Here is a 13,091-nt window from a genome sequence, read left to right as displayed (position 1 = left end):
TAGCAGCACAATTTGTAATAGCTCGATACTGGAAACAACTCAAATGCCCATCAGCCAAGAAATGGATACAAAAGATGTGGTCTTTTTATACAATGGAGTGCTACTCAGCTATAAAGGATAAACCTGATACTTTTATAGGCAAATGGATGCAACTCGAGACCATACTTATAAACGAAATAAACTAGACGCACATGTGTCAGCACTGTATCGTCTCCCTAGTGTGAGAAGCTGAAAGAGGAAATAAGATCCAAAAAGTACAATAGTTATTGTTGGGCTGGTGATATAGCTCAGTGGCACAAGCGCTTGCCTGGCAAGCACAAGGTCCTGAGTTCAATTCCTGGCACCAAAAAAACAACAAAAAAAGAGTTACTGTGAAATGGGAAGAAACTTCAAAAGGAGAGAGAGACTGGGATGGGGGAACATAGAAAAGAAGGAAGGAAAAAGACAAAAATATATATATATATATATTAATATAGTTAAGATATTTATACTACTAATTTCTCTTGGTTCACTGAAGAGAGGTTTGTGCTAGTATGGTCTGGACAATTAAATGCAGATATCTTATACTCTGAGTAACTAAAATTTAAAGATAACAATATGCAGTGTACTAGCCATTGTTACTCTATTATCTTGTTTTGAAAATTCTTTTTCTCTTTAGAAAAAGGGCAGGGTAGGATTTTGAGGGAGATTAGTGGCAATGTGTCCTGTAATACATTTTCAATTTCAAATAGTCACCTTATTTTTTATCGCACCTCCTTGTTCAGAACAAGTGTGTTTGGGAGATCATAAGAACCCGCTACAGCAAAGGCTGTCAGCAGCTCCTGCCTCTTCCTACCCGTCTGGTCATGGATGATAACTACAAGTGAGCCAGGACTAGAAGGAGAAACTATACCGTGGGTAAATCCTCCATGGCCCCCTCAGAGGTTATCTTAACTTCTACCCGTGAGCCCGGGCACCTGGGGGCCAGGCAGAGAGGGCAGGATGCTGTGGTGGGCATGGCCTGCAGGAAGCAGCTCACCTCCAAATGCAGGAGGTGCCATGCTCCATCCCGAGCTCCCCTTGAGCCTGGAGCATGTTATAGGCCCCGCACCCCTCCATGATGACTTGAGGGTCTCCGAGCGTGGGAATTACCCCCTGATCATTCATCAGGAGCTACAGGATTATTGTGGCGTGTGCTGAGAACTTTTCTCAAGGAAGGCACTTGGTCCTCCCATACACAGGGCAGCTGTTCCAGCAGATTGTTTCTTATAAGTTATTTCTCAGAATAGAAAAAGAAAGATTTCTTGTAGTGGAGCAGGGGCTTCCTGGAGGAGGGCAGGGACTGTGGGCCCAAATTCACCAAGTAATCAGGGTGAGCGGTGGCAGCGGTCCTGAGTCTCGGGTAGATGGTGTTTTCACCCACCTTGGATCGGTGCTAGCTGAGGCCCAGCGGCCCTCCCACACTGAGGGGATGCTGTCCTGTGGTACTGCAGATGGAATCCAGGGCCTCGCCCCTGCTAGGCAAGTGCTCTGCTCCCGAGCTTCGAGCCCCACCAAAAGGAACATCTCATTCTTCCTGGATGGCAGGAAGCCTTCCTGGAGATGGAAGCAGCACAGCTAGCTGGGCCTCATGGCCAGAAGACAGCTGGCCAGGTGAGTGACGGTGAAGGAGCAAGGCTCCCACACAGCAGAGAAAAGTGAGTCCTTCAGAGAACCCAGCACTACCCAGCATGGCCAGCCCAACAGACAGGCGAGGGGCCACGGCCAGGGGAAGCAGCTCCCTGGGTCCTCTTTATGTCCCCGAGATAGCGGATGGATTCTAGGCTGATGTAACCCATAACTGGACATATGTACTTTAGGACATGGTGCTCAGCAATGCAGAGGGTGGTCTAAGGGGGCAGATCAGAGCCACAGGGACAACTTCAAGCCATGGCAGAAGGCTGGGCCAATGGCTGCAGAGATGAAAGAATTATGCTACTGAACCATATTCGTTAGGGAATGGACTGCATTTTATAGAGCTAAATTTGTGCTTAGCTGTTTGCCAAAGGTGAAGGGTGCCCCTTTTATGCTGGGCTCCCATACCCCAATCTACAGCCTCTTCTGTGAAATGGGGAAAAGCCCAACATATCCTCTAGGAAATATTGATAGGGATGAAAAAAGAAATTCATTCCAAGATCTCATAAGAATGCTCAGGCAAACCAGGCCTGGTGGCGCATGCCTGTAATCCCAGCACTCTGGCTGGCTGCGGCAGAAGTATCACAAGTTCAAGCTTAAACTAGGCAACTTAGTGAGACCCCGTCTAAAAAATAAAACATGGGGTGGGGATGTAGGTCTGTGCAAAGGCCCTGGGTTCAATCTCCAGCACCACAAAAACAAAACAAAACAAAACTCATATAAATTGAAACACTGCACACATGTAGTACAGAAAACATTTTTTTTTTTTAGTTTCAATTTTTCATGGTCTTTTAGAATAGGCTGCCAACGTGTTTCTCTTCTTTGCTGAATTTTCTGGAATACCAAAAATGTTAGACTTGATATCAAAAATTATGTACAAAACCAATGATTTGCTTTTTACAAGAGACCAGTGCAAATTTAGGTCTTCCTGCTTTTTAGATTCCAGGTAAGGATATCTTCACACTGAAAAGGCAGGCCTTGGAAATTAGTCAGGTGAACTGTTTTGTTGTAGAACCGAGGACCCCAGGCCCCACAGCCCTGACAGGCCCATGTCTGAGGCCAGTGTGACAGGCAGACCTGGGACCCTTTCCCAGAAGTCTTCACACGAAACTATGCTGTTACAGGAAACGGATATTACAGAAATGGTTTCTGTTCATCAAATGATCACGTTGAAAGAGTCAAAATGAAAGTGACTCAAACACGGTCCCCCTTGACCGTTCACCCGCCCCACCGTATTTGTGGATGTGCCTCGCACGGTAGCGTTTACTTGTGATTGCGAAATCAACACCGGTGGCGTCCCCACACTCAAGTGGTCCCCAGTTGAGTGTTCTGATGCGCACGCTCCAGGCGGCCCATGGAGACCTCACTCTGCTGCGTCCTTCCCTTCCTCTGGTTATCTAGCCGCCAAGCACTTCACACTTCTGTGCTTTCTGCGGGGATGTCTCCACCTCACGTGGCCCCCGAGCCAGTGCTGCGGTGCCGTCTGGCTATCTTAAGTGTGAGAAGGCTGATAAGCGCCTTCTGGAGAAATGTGATGCATAAGCTTCGGTCAGGGATGAGCGACAGGGCTGCAGGCCTTGAGCGCAATGTTAGTGGATCAACAGTGTGTGTCACAGAAGGCGTCTTTAAACAGAGACACGCAAACCACAGTGACGCCGAGCACTTGACACAAACGTGAGCAGGGGCTCTCTGGCACGTCCCTTGTGTCTCCGTTGCAGCGGCAGTTCAGTATCTAACTCCAAGTTCAAGGGACCCTCAGAGATCCTAAGGCCCAGGAACAGTGCAAATGGACCGTCCCCACATGGACTCCCTCCTGCTACAGGCAGACGCCACCTCAGCTTCCCCGGCATTATTTCAGGGATGCTTGCTGTGGAAAATGGGAGCAGGGGTCAATCGCTTCCTTCTGAGAAAACCTAATAAAGATGCCCTCTCCGTTTGCTGGCCCTCCCTCGTTCTGTTTTAGCTCCTCTTTACCTCTGGCACAACGTGAATCTCTCCAGGGAACCACAGTGTGCCAGGTCTCCCAAGATCGGCGCCTGTCCCTGAAGGTCCCATCACTCTTCTGCCAGCCAGAAACCCGGGGTTCAACTCTTGCTTCTTCTATTCCATCCTCTCCCTGAACTCTTTCCTTTCTATTCAAGGCCCTCCGGATACTGCTTCCTGAGCATTTCTCAGGCCCATCCCCTTCTCCCCATAATCCTCCTAGTGATCTCCCCAGTTACATACATCCACATCACATCCGCCCCTGGAAAGCGGGGTGGCTGGAGGGACGGGCGGACACTGGAAAGCTTTCGGTTCCCCATGTGTACGAACAGAGAGCCCAGGCAGCGTCACACGCTGACGCCACCCGCCTTGCACACGATGGGGCCGAGGGCAGAGCAGAGAAGGCACACACGGATCTTCCTGCCTGCCTGCTACCCGCCTTCCAGGTCATTGCGGTGCCTCCGCCAGCACTACCCGCCGCTGTGACATCTGCTTTGGAGAAAGGTTAAGAATGCAAGTGAAACAGACGAGACACAGAAGCTAACCTCTTATGATTTCTCTTATATAAGAAGCCCAAAGTACAAATAAAAAGGAAAATAAAACGTGATGGGGGTGGCAGGTAAGAGAAGAGAAGGAAATGCAAAGGATTGAGATTTTATATATACATATCTCAGGTCCCCGCGGTAAAGGTGCTTATCACATACCAGGCATGTACTAAAACAGTGAAATAAAATAAAGAAGGCCTTACCGGGTAACCGGATGGGCCTCCAGGGCGCAGAGTTAGGCACGTAGGCATGCTTTGTGGTGGTGACAATCAACTGACTGCCCAGCTTATACTGGAACTTGATGAAGGCGATGCCATCTGCGCCCGACGTCCCCGAGGCGATGGAGACCTGGTTGGCAAAGACCTCGATGAGCGCATCCGGGATGGGCTGGTGGGTGCTGGAGTCACTGACGTGCACCTTCAGAGTCACCTCTGCAGAGAGGACAGCGTGTCAGTCGGTAGCAGCAGCAGCACCCTGTGGTCCTCTCCGGTGGGCCGCAGGCAGACGCGCTAAGGGAGTCCAGGTCTGCACCCTCAGTACGGGGGGCTGTGATGGGGCATTTTCTCCTTAAAGGCCCCCTTTACCTCGCATGCCAGAACCACTGCCCACCCCAAGCTTCGCCCTTCTTTACCCCTTCCCACTCACTCCAGCAAGAACTGAGGGACGAATGCTGTCCCTTGCACACACCGGGCAACGAATGCCACACTCCTTCCTCCTCTGAGCTGCTGGCCAAGAGCCTAGACCCGGCTTGACCAGGACAGAAGAGACACGATGGCCACAGGTTCACAGCTACCATATGTGCCAGTCCTGTGAGCTACGGACAGCAGCAACCAGGGGCGTTGTGCCGGGCATCATGAGGACTGGACTGAATAGCAGTGAAAAGTCTTTTGTTAACATGATTTTATGAGTGCATGTGAATCTAACTGCAGTGTGGCCTTTTCTTTGTCTTTTTGAGACAGTGTCTCGCTGTGCAGTTCAGGGTGGCCTTGAGCTCACTTTGTGGCCCAGGCTGGTCTCGAACTCGCAACGATCCTCCTGCCTCAGCCTCCTGAGTGCTGGGATTACAGGCGTGCGCCACCATGCCCTGCCAGTGTGGCATTTTCATACCTGCAGATGCCACAGTATTCCCCATGGCCCACCCCTCCCCCATTCCCTTCCTCTTGGATTTAACAGTCTCCCGTCTACTTTTATGCCAGCTTTTAAGATTCCCACATACTAGAGAAAAGAGGTGATACTGAGTTGCACATGATGATCTCCAGGCCCGTTTTCCTGTAAATGACATAATTCTGTTCTTCTTTATGGCTGAAAAATACTCCTGCATACAGACACGGTACTGCATTTTCTTTACCCATCTGCCTGTTGAGGCCTTGGCTGGTTCTGTATCCCAGTTATTGTGAACTGCACCGCCACAAATTTGGGCGTGCAGCTACCCTAACAGTATGCTGACTTACTTCCTTTGGGCCCGTATCAGGGGTGGTGTAGCTAGGTCATGCAGTAATTCTACCTTTAGCGTTTTGAGGAACCTGTGTACTGATTTCAATAGTGGCTATATATAGTTACATTCAAAAATATCTTTCAGGACTGCTGTGGTGGTGTATATAATCCCAGAACTCTGGAAGGCTGAAGCAGGAAGATTGCAAGTTCAAGCCCAGTCTATGCATTTTAGCAACTCAGCTAAATTAAAAAAAAAAAAGTAAAATGGATAAAGGATGTAGCCCAGCACAAAGGCCCCAAATTCAATTCCCTGTACTGCTCAGAAGTTTAAATAAAAGACCCAAAGATGGGGATAAGAGAACGTGAGAAGAAAAATAAAAATAAAAAGTAAACATTTCAAAAGGGAGATGGACCGCATTAGAAGGACAGGCTGGAGAAAGGGCAAGTCTAGAGACGGCAGCTTTGGGTCCAAGGCCTCCGTGACACTCCAGGAAAGAGACGATGGTGGCCCAGAGCGAGCCTCACCAACAGGACCCACGAAAGGAGGGTAATTCCAGAACTAGACGGCACCAAGGCAGGCATGTCTCCTGCTCCAATAAACCCTTCTGCTTGGGGAGGACGCGGGGAGATGGAGAGGACCCATAGCACAAACACACCCGCCACCCACAGGCGCCCCCGGTGATCTGAACGCCTGACTGTGACCTGGGATGGGAGACAGGCAAGGGCCCAGGACGAGGGACAAGTGTCAGGCTGGCCTCCAGGTACGCCCAGCGGCACACTCCTGCAGGCCTGCTGCAGTCAGCACTCTAGCTTTGAAGCTCAGCTCCGCCAAGGACTAGCCGTGCAGCACTGGACGGGTTACTTTGTCTCCAGCTCTCTGCTTCCCACCTGTGAACTAGGACTGCTACGGGAGCCTCCATTTACAGGCGGGGACCATAGCACAGCGCTCGCAGAGGAAGCATCAGGGCCTGTCACGGCTGTCACGCCGTTCCCATCGCTCTGCCCACAGCGTGCTGCAGGGTGACGGGCACAGCTCAGAGAGAGAATGCAGAAAGGAGGACGGTGTAGACAACCAGGAGCAATGAGAAATCTTTCTCCGGGAGTGTGATACCTTTCTACCCACCGTGACAGGGCTGGGGATGTAGCTCAGCAGTATAGCGCATGCTCATAAACAGAAGGCACTGGATTCAATCTCCAGCACCGAAGACGAGTGAATGAAGAACTTCTGTGCTAAACTGGCGTAACCACATACAGTAGAATGGGGGGGGTCTACTTTAATAACTTGCTAACCATTTGTCTCATATGAAAACTTTTTTAATGCTGCACATTTCAGATCGTCAATCATTTCTTCAGTTTTTCTTCCCACAAACTGATATAAAAATTTTTCAATAGGTGACCTCAGATAATAGCTGACGAATCTCAGACCTAGGTACTATTGACGTACACCAGATAAAACCCTCAAAACCTTTTAGACAGAAAAACATGCTACAGAAATTGAACTTATTACTTTGTATGACAGAAGAAAACTAGCGCAAAAAGTTAGAAGGATAAAAATCTACACCATGAGAATGAAGGGTGATATCGCGCATTATATCTAGCCTGTTCTGCAATCTCGTGTTACCTTCCTGCAGACCGAATGGACGCACAGTACAGTTCCCATTTAATGTGGTCCTCCTTGTCCCCAGGAAGTATGAGGAATCATAACACAAGTAATTCAGTTTTCATTAATATTCACACGGCAAAACCCTCTGGAAGAGGGCAAGTGGGAAGGGTTTTGCAGGCCTACACTGCTGACTTGTGTGGTTTTATGGTAATGTAACATTTACTGACAATTAGAATTACAAGATCTCCACTCCTTACTGTTGCTGAGAGGCATAAATCACAGAAATTTGCAAAGAAGGATTTAGGAATAAATAGAGAAAGAGGGCGTCCACCCTAAGGAACATCCTAGAGTCAATCACTTGATTTTCCTCCGATACGCAAAATCTAGTTTCTGTTCTACAATGATATACTTTGGAAAAAAGAGTACATGTCACTGCTTTGGGTGGGACAGGCCAAGGAAAAATGTCACCATGGCCGGGCAATTCTTGCAGACTTCTGGAGTGTCATTTCTATAGAATGACACATTCAACAGTAAACAAAACTATTCCTACAGACAGCTAGAGGAGAAATCTTCTGACCAGGTGAGACGCTGTTTATTAACACCACTTTCCTTTTTTGGATAAAAGGAAGCCCCTGTAAGCAGTCCGGGAAGAGGCAGGGTGTTTCTTTGGTGGTCTGGGAGAGATCTGGGATCCCACTGAGCAGGGCACTTGTTTACTAAACAGAAACCAGGACATCATTCTTTCACTCCTCACCCTGCACATCCATCTCCAAGTTGTACGGAGCTGATTCCAAAACACACATCTCACAGCGGCCTTTGTTCTGCGTCCTGGCTAACACTGCCGTGTTTCTGTCCCTCACAATCTATCACTAGACGGCTGCTCAGCCTTGTCACAAAAGCTGCCCTCACCTTCAGACCTTGGCCTTGAAGCCCCGTGGAAGCTGGAAGGTGCTATCTACAACACCAAGCTGACAGTGGACCCTAGCCCCCCACAACACGCAGCTGTAGCAGGGGTCAGCAACCACAGTCCAACCCTGCGACACATGTTCAAAAACAGTGCTTGTCTGTATGATCCATAAGAAAAGAATGATTTTTACACTTTCAAGTGACTGTAAGAAAAAAAGTCAAAATAGTATTCTGTGTCACATTAGTGTGTAAAAAATAAAAATAAATAAAATAACATGTAATTCAAATTTCAGAGTTGACGAAGATTTATTAGAACACAGCCTAAGTATTCCCAGGTCTCCTTTTTATTTCTTATTCACTATTTTTGAAATAAATCCCATCAAAATCCCTTTCAAAGAAGTATTAATTCAGATAACAATGAATTGCAGCTAGAGAATATTTATTAATCAGCTACTTTCTGCTTAGCATGATACTAGTACTATGGGAAATTAAAAGATGAAAAAACATGGATCCCATTTTTAGGTTTTTCCAATAGGTAGGACTGAACCAAGGGTAGGCCTTGCCCATACTAGACAAGTGCCCTACTGCTGAGCTACATCCCGAGCCCTTTTCAATTTTTGAGATGGGGGTCTCACTAAATTTCTCACGCTGGCCTTGAATTTGTGATCCGCCTGCCTCAGCCTCCTGGATAGCTGGGATTATGGGTGTGCCACCATGCCCAGTTTATAGTTCCTGCTTTTAAAGAGTTTACAGTTTTTGAAGAGGGAAGAGGGAAAACCAACCCACGAGCTAGAGAGCAGAAAAAGACAAAACTGGGTAGGAGAGCGTAAAAAATATAGTGAGGAAGATGAGTGCACATTAGAGTTTATATATATGTATATATATATATACATATATATATATATATATTTTTTTTTTGTTTGTTTGTTTGTTTTCTTCTGGTACTGGGAATCAAACTCACAACCTCGTGCTCTCCAGGCAGGCTCTGTGCTGCTGAGCTAAATCCCCAGCCCCGCATTAGAGTTTATAAACCAACCAAAGAGAAACAAAAAATGACCTAAAAGCGTCCATGGAGGGACTGAATGGATGACAAGACTCACAAAGGGCTGCGGCAAGACCACTAGACCATGAGTCTAGTCCAGTGAAGGCAGACCTTCTAGGGAACAAAACCCACTTACTTATGGCAAGGTGCCAATACGGCAATTAAAACCGCATCCCGAGGTTTTCATTCAGAACAACAACTCCTACATTAACATCTCTTGTCTTAAAAGAAAAACAAGTAACACATGTGCCGTAGGTTCGCCACCACAGGTCCAGGCGTTTGTGTGGGGAATGTTTCCTAGAAGAGACTGCCATGAGGCTGAGACGCAAGCAGTGGACAGCATGGGTATTTGGGCCCTGAAGGAGAACTGGGCATCTTTCAAGCAGCCTCCAGGGCGTCCAGGGCATCCTCCCCTGGTGGGTGACCCCATTAGTTCCAGAGCCTGTTTTCCCAGCCTCCCTTGCGGCCAAGATGGAGGAAGATGGAGGAAGCCTTGCTGTCTGCTCTGTCATTGTTTCATTTTTTTAGATCATATCTTGTTTCTTTTGGTTTGGTTGATAAACTCTGAAGCTCACTAGTCTTCCTCGCTGTATTTCTCACACTCTCCCGGCCAGCTCTGCCAGCCTGGTGTCCTGCGTTGGATTCGACTTGGGATGACAGCGGCCTGGAGAAGCAGGTGCTCTTTCTGACCAGAGGGGTCACAGATGGCGCATCTGTCTGGGGCAGCAGCAGCCCATGGAGAACCGTTCACCACAGAGCTCAGGCATCATTCTGCTTTGCTCTCCGTCCTCCCAGAGCTCTGCGAGCTGCCCCAAAGCTTCCCACGTGCCTTTCCTCATCACACCTGCTCGAGTCCCAGCGCTCTTTGTGCCCTGCGGGTCCTGTCCCTTCCAGCACGGCGTCGGGAGGACAGCACCCTCCGACCCCACCTCCCAGCCCTCCTTCCCCGCCCTCCTCCCGGTACCCTCAAGCTTTGCACTGCACACTCTTGCTCAGTGAATTACTTCAGCGCTAGGAACCCGGCCTTCGCCTTAAGAGGCGTCTCGGATTTTCATCCACCAGTGGCAGAGCAAGAGGCAAGCAGAAGCGGACGCGCTCGGGAAGTCTCCCTCTCCCCGGACTCAGCAGACGCGAGGAGCTCGGCTCTGCAGGCACCAGCGAGTCCGCCTCTAGTTGTACGAAGAGCGTGTGCTCTGCGGGCAGAAAACTAAACACTACCTTGTAATCGGGCAGCATCTTTCAGTCATTTCCTCTCTAACTGCCACCGATTTAGAACTAACTGCAACAAGTCTGTTTCAAATTGTTGGCTTGGGAGGAGGCACCTCTAAGTAGCAAGCTGGGAGCAGGCACGATTGCAGGGGCGGGAGGATGGAATTACGGGCACGTCCACAGGCGCACGGGCGGCCCCGAGCAAGGGCTGGGCAGGCTGTCGGGAGACGCAGAAAGGCCGTGGGTAAGGCTGCCTGGTCCTCCCTCCCCACCACCCCCAACATACATCCGAACACCTAATTTTTCTGCACAGGACAGAATACGTTTATTTTATGACTTCTCATCAAACTCCAAAGCAAATATCCTCTATCTCCCCCTTAAAATCATGTGCTGGCACAGAACACTGCAGAACGTGACGTCCTGGGCGCTCTACACGGGGACAGAGCTGGGAGAGTAGCATTCACCTGCCTGTTGGACACTGTGCGCTTTTCGGTTCACACGCTCATCCTAACCAACGCTAGGTCTCTGGACGGGAAAGCAAACTCTATGGACTTGATTTTTTTGTTTGTTTGTTTGCTTGTGGCTGTGAAGGTTTTGGCTTTCTCTGAATGCTTTTTTCATCCCCTTTCTATTTCCTCCAGTTGGCTGCCGTTGTGAGATTTTAATTTTTCCCTTCCTTCTGGGTTTCAGAGCTGCCGGTTTCCACAGCAGTCTGTCTTAGCGGGAGCCCCGTACTTTCCGGGTCGGTCATGGGGCACAGCAGATGGAAAGTGCGCTTCCACCAGGCAGCCGAGCAGGGGCTCCCGGCCACGTCGCAAAGCCTCTGGGCTGCCAACGCCAGGGGACGGCAGCTGCAAAGGGAGCCACTGGACGTGGCCTCCAACACTATGATTAGCTATATTTAACCCCAATTTAGGGAACTCACAATGGCTTTTCATCTTTTAAATGAAACAATAAAAGGTCGTTTGATAGCTTAAAAGTGTTTTCCAAATAAGAGGTTATTTTTAAAATGGTAGCAACCCTGTGCTGTAAGAGATTTTCCCTGTGTTCCTAGAATTTTAGAATAGGAGCACGTGCATAGGATTTGCACATTTTCACATAGCAAATACAAGCGTACTCTAAGATGTCTAATGTATGGAGGGGCAACTTCCTATCCACTCATTTCTTTTATAAAGGTAAAAGGTTTATTCTACTTTGTGATCTGATAAAACTAAGGTATACTTTGCTACACTACAGTATTCCTGTTTCTCCAATCTTGTAGCGTACACATGCCTTCTATTGTTCAATTTTATTTTTAAAACTTGAGGGTTTTTCTACTGTGGTGGCACACGCCTGTAATCTCAGCACTCCAGGAGGCTGAGGCAGGAAGATTACAAGTTTGAGCCCAGCCTGGGCAATGTAGTGACTTAATGAGACCCTGCCTCAAAAATTTAATAGGGCTGAGGATGTACCTCAGTGAGAAGGCTCTGGATTCAGTCCCTAATACTATGGTAAACAAACAAACATATACATAAAGAAGATTTTAAATTTTCAAACATTAGCGAGTTATATATATTTTCCAAGCAAATTATATATGTATTTGAAAAGACCTATGTATGATATATTATGTAACATTATATCTTCTACAATAGATTATTCCGATCCATATTAGTTACACGAATACACTTATTAATATATAATACACCTCTGTAAAAATCTGCTACAACTTACATCCCAGGACTCCTTTACATCCAGATTCTTAGCTTTACCGAAGCATTTTGCAGTCCTCGTATAATTCCAAAAGCAATATGCACTTTGATGATTTTTCACAAAGAAGAAAACTTCCATTCTATCTCCAAAGGAGGGAGAACAGTGCAGACCCTTTACAGAGGTCCTTCACTGGGCACTAGACCCTCCCGGTTTCCCGACTGCTCTCTGCTACCGCTCTCCACGGGCCCTTTCGCTCTTGATGGTCCCAAGAGCTGCCCTCTAAACCCCTCTATTGATCTGAGGTCACCATGTCTGGTAACAGAATTCCTGCCTATGCTGGGTTTTTCTTTTAAATGCAGTTCTTCATTTTTAGTGGAGGACTGTGATTTCTAGAACACCTGCTGGAAAAGCCACGTATGAGCTAAGTCTGCGCCTGCGGCCCCTGGGACTTAGAATTCCATTTTGTGCTTTTTGCTTTCATCTCTGAAAGCGGACTCACACTCTGAGCCTCACGAAATGACAGCTAAGTGGCAGCCTCAACAGTTTCCGATCAGCTGGGAGGAGAGGAAAGGAGATCTGTGTAGGCAGGAAATGAGCACTCCTGACGTACACCTAGAGGTTTTTGCCTGTCATAGTCATGACGAGCTCTGCACACAATACACCGTTTTTCATTTGTCCCTCCCATGCATAAACTTCTGTTTTGGGCAGCAAACCAGTGGACTCCTCTCCCTGCCCTCCCACCAGGAGAAAGCCGTGTGAGGCTCAAAATGGTGACCGTCCTGTGAACAACACTTCCTAACCCACATCACCAAAGTTGCCAGGAATGTTCAAGTACACATTATAGCTTTTTTTTTTCTGTCCTGGGAATCGAACTCAGGACCTTGCACTTGCTAGGCAGATGCTGTGCTGTACGTTACACCTTAGATATAAAACGCTCCCCCAAATTCTACTGAAGTCAGAGTGAGGCTTTTGGAAGGTAATCGGATCATGAGGGCTGTTACTTGTCACTGGGTTAATCTCCTGACCA

The 13,091-nt window shown here is 48.1% G+C and overlaps 1 protein-coding gene across 1 annotated transcript in view; it reads right to left on the bottom strand.

The window, feature by feature from the left end:
- Fam171a1 (family with sequence similarity 171, member A1) overlaps nt 1-4,612 on the bottom strand; it is a 57,102-nt gene extending 52,490 nt beyond the window's left edge. The window contains exon 1 of the mRNA XM_013515488.1: nt 4,385-4,612. The gene's annotated coding sequence lies outside the window, so the exon portion shown is untranslated. The remainder of the gene's footprint in view (nt 1-4,384) is intronic.
- Nucleotides 4,613-13,091: the final 8,479 nt, after the last annotated feature.

This window comes from Chinchilla lanigera, unplaced genomic scaffold, assembly GCF_000276665.1.
Source record: "Chinchilla lanigera isolate Chin_1 unplaced genomic scaffold, ChiLan1.0 scaffold00028, whole genome shotgun sequence".
Taxonomy (NCBI): Eukaryota; Metazoa; Chordata; class Mammalia; order Rodentia; family Chinchillidae; genus Chinchilla; species Chinchilla lanigera.
Note: the sequence above shows the minus strand (reverse complement) of the source record. Positions and strands in the feature narration are given on the sequence as shown.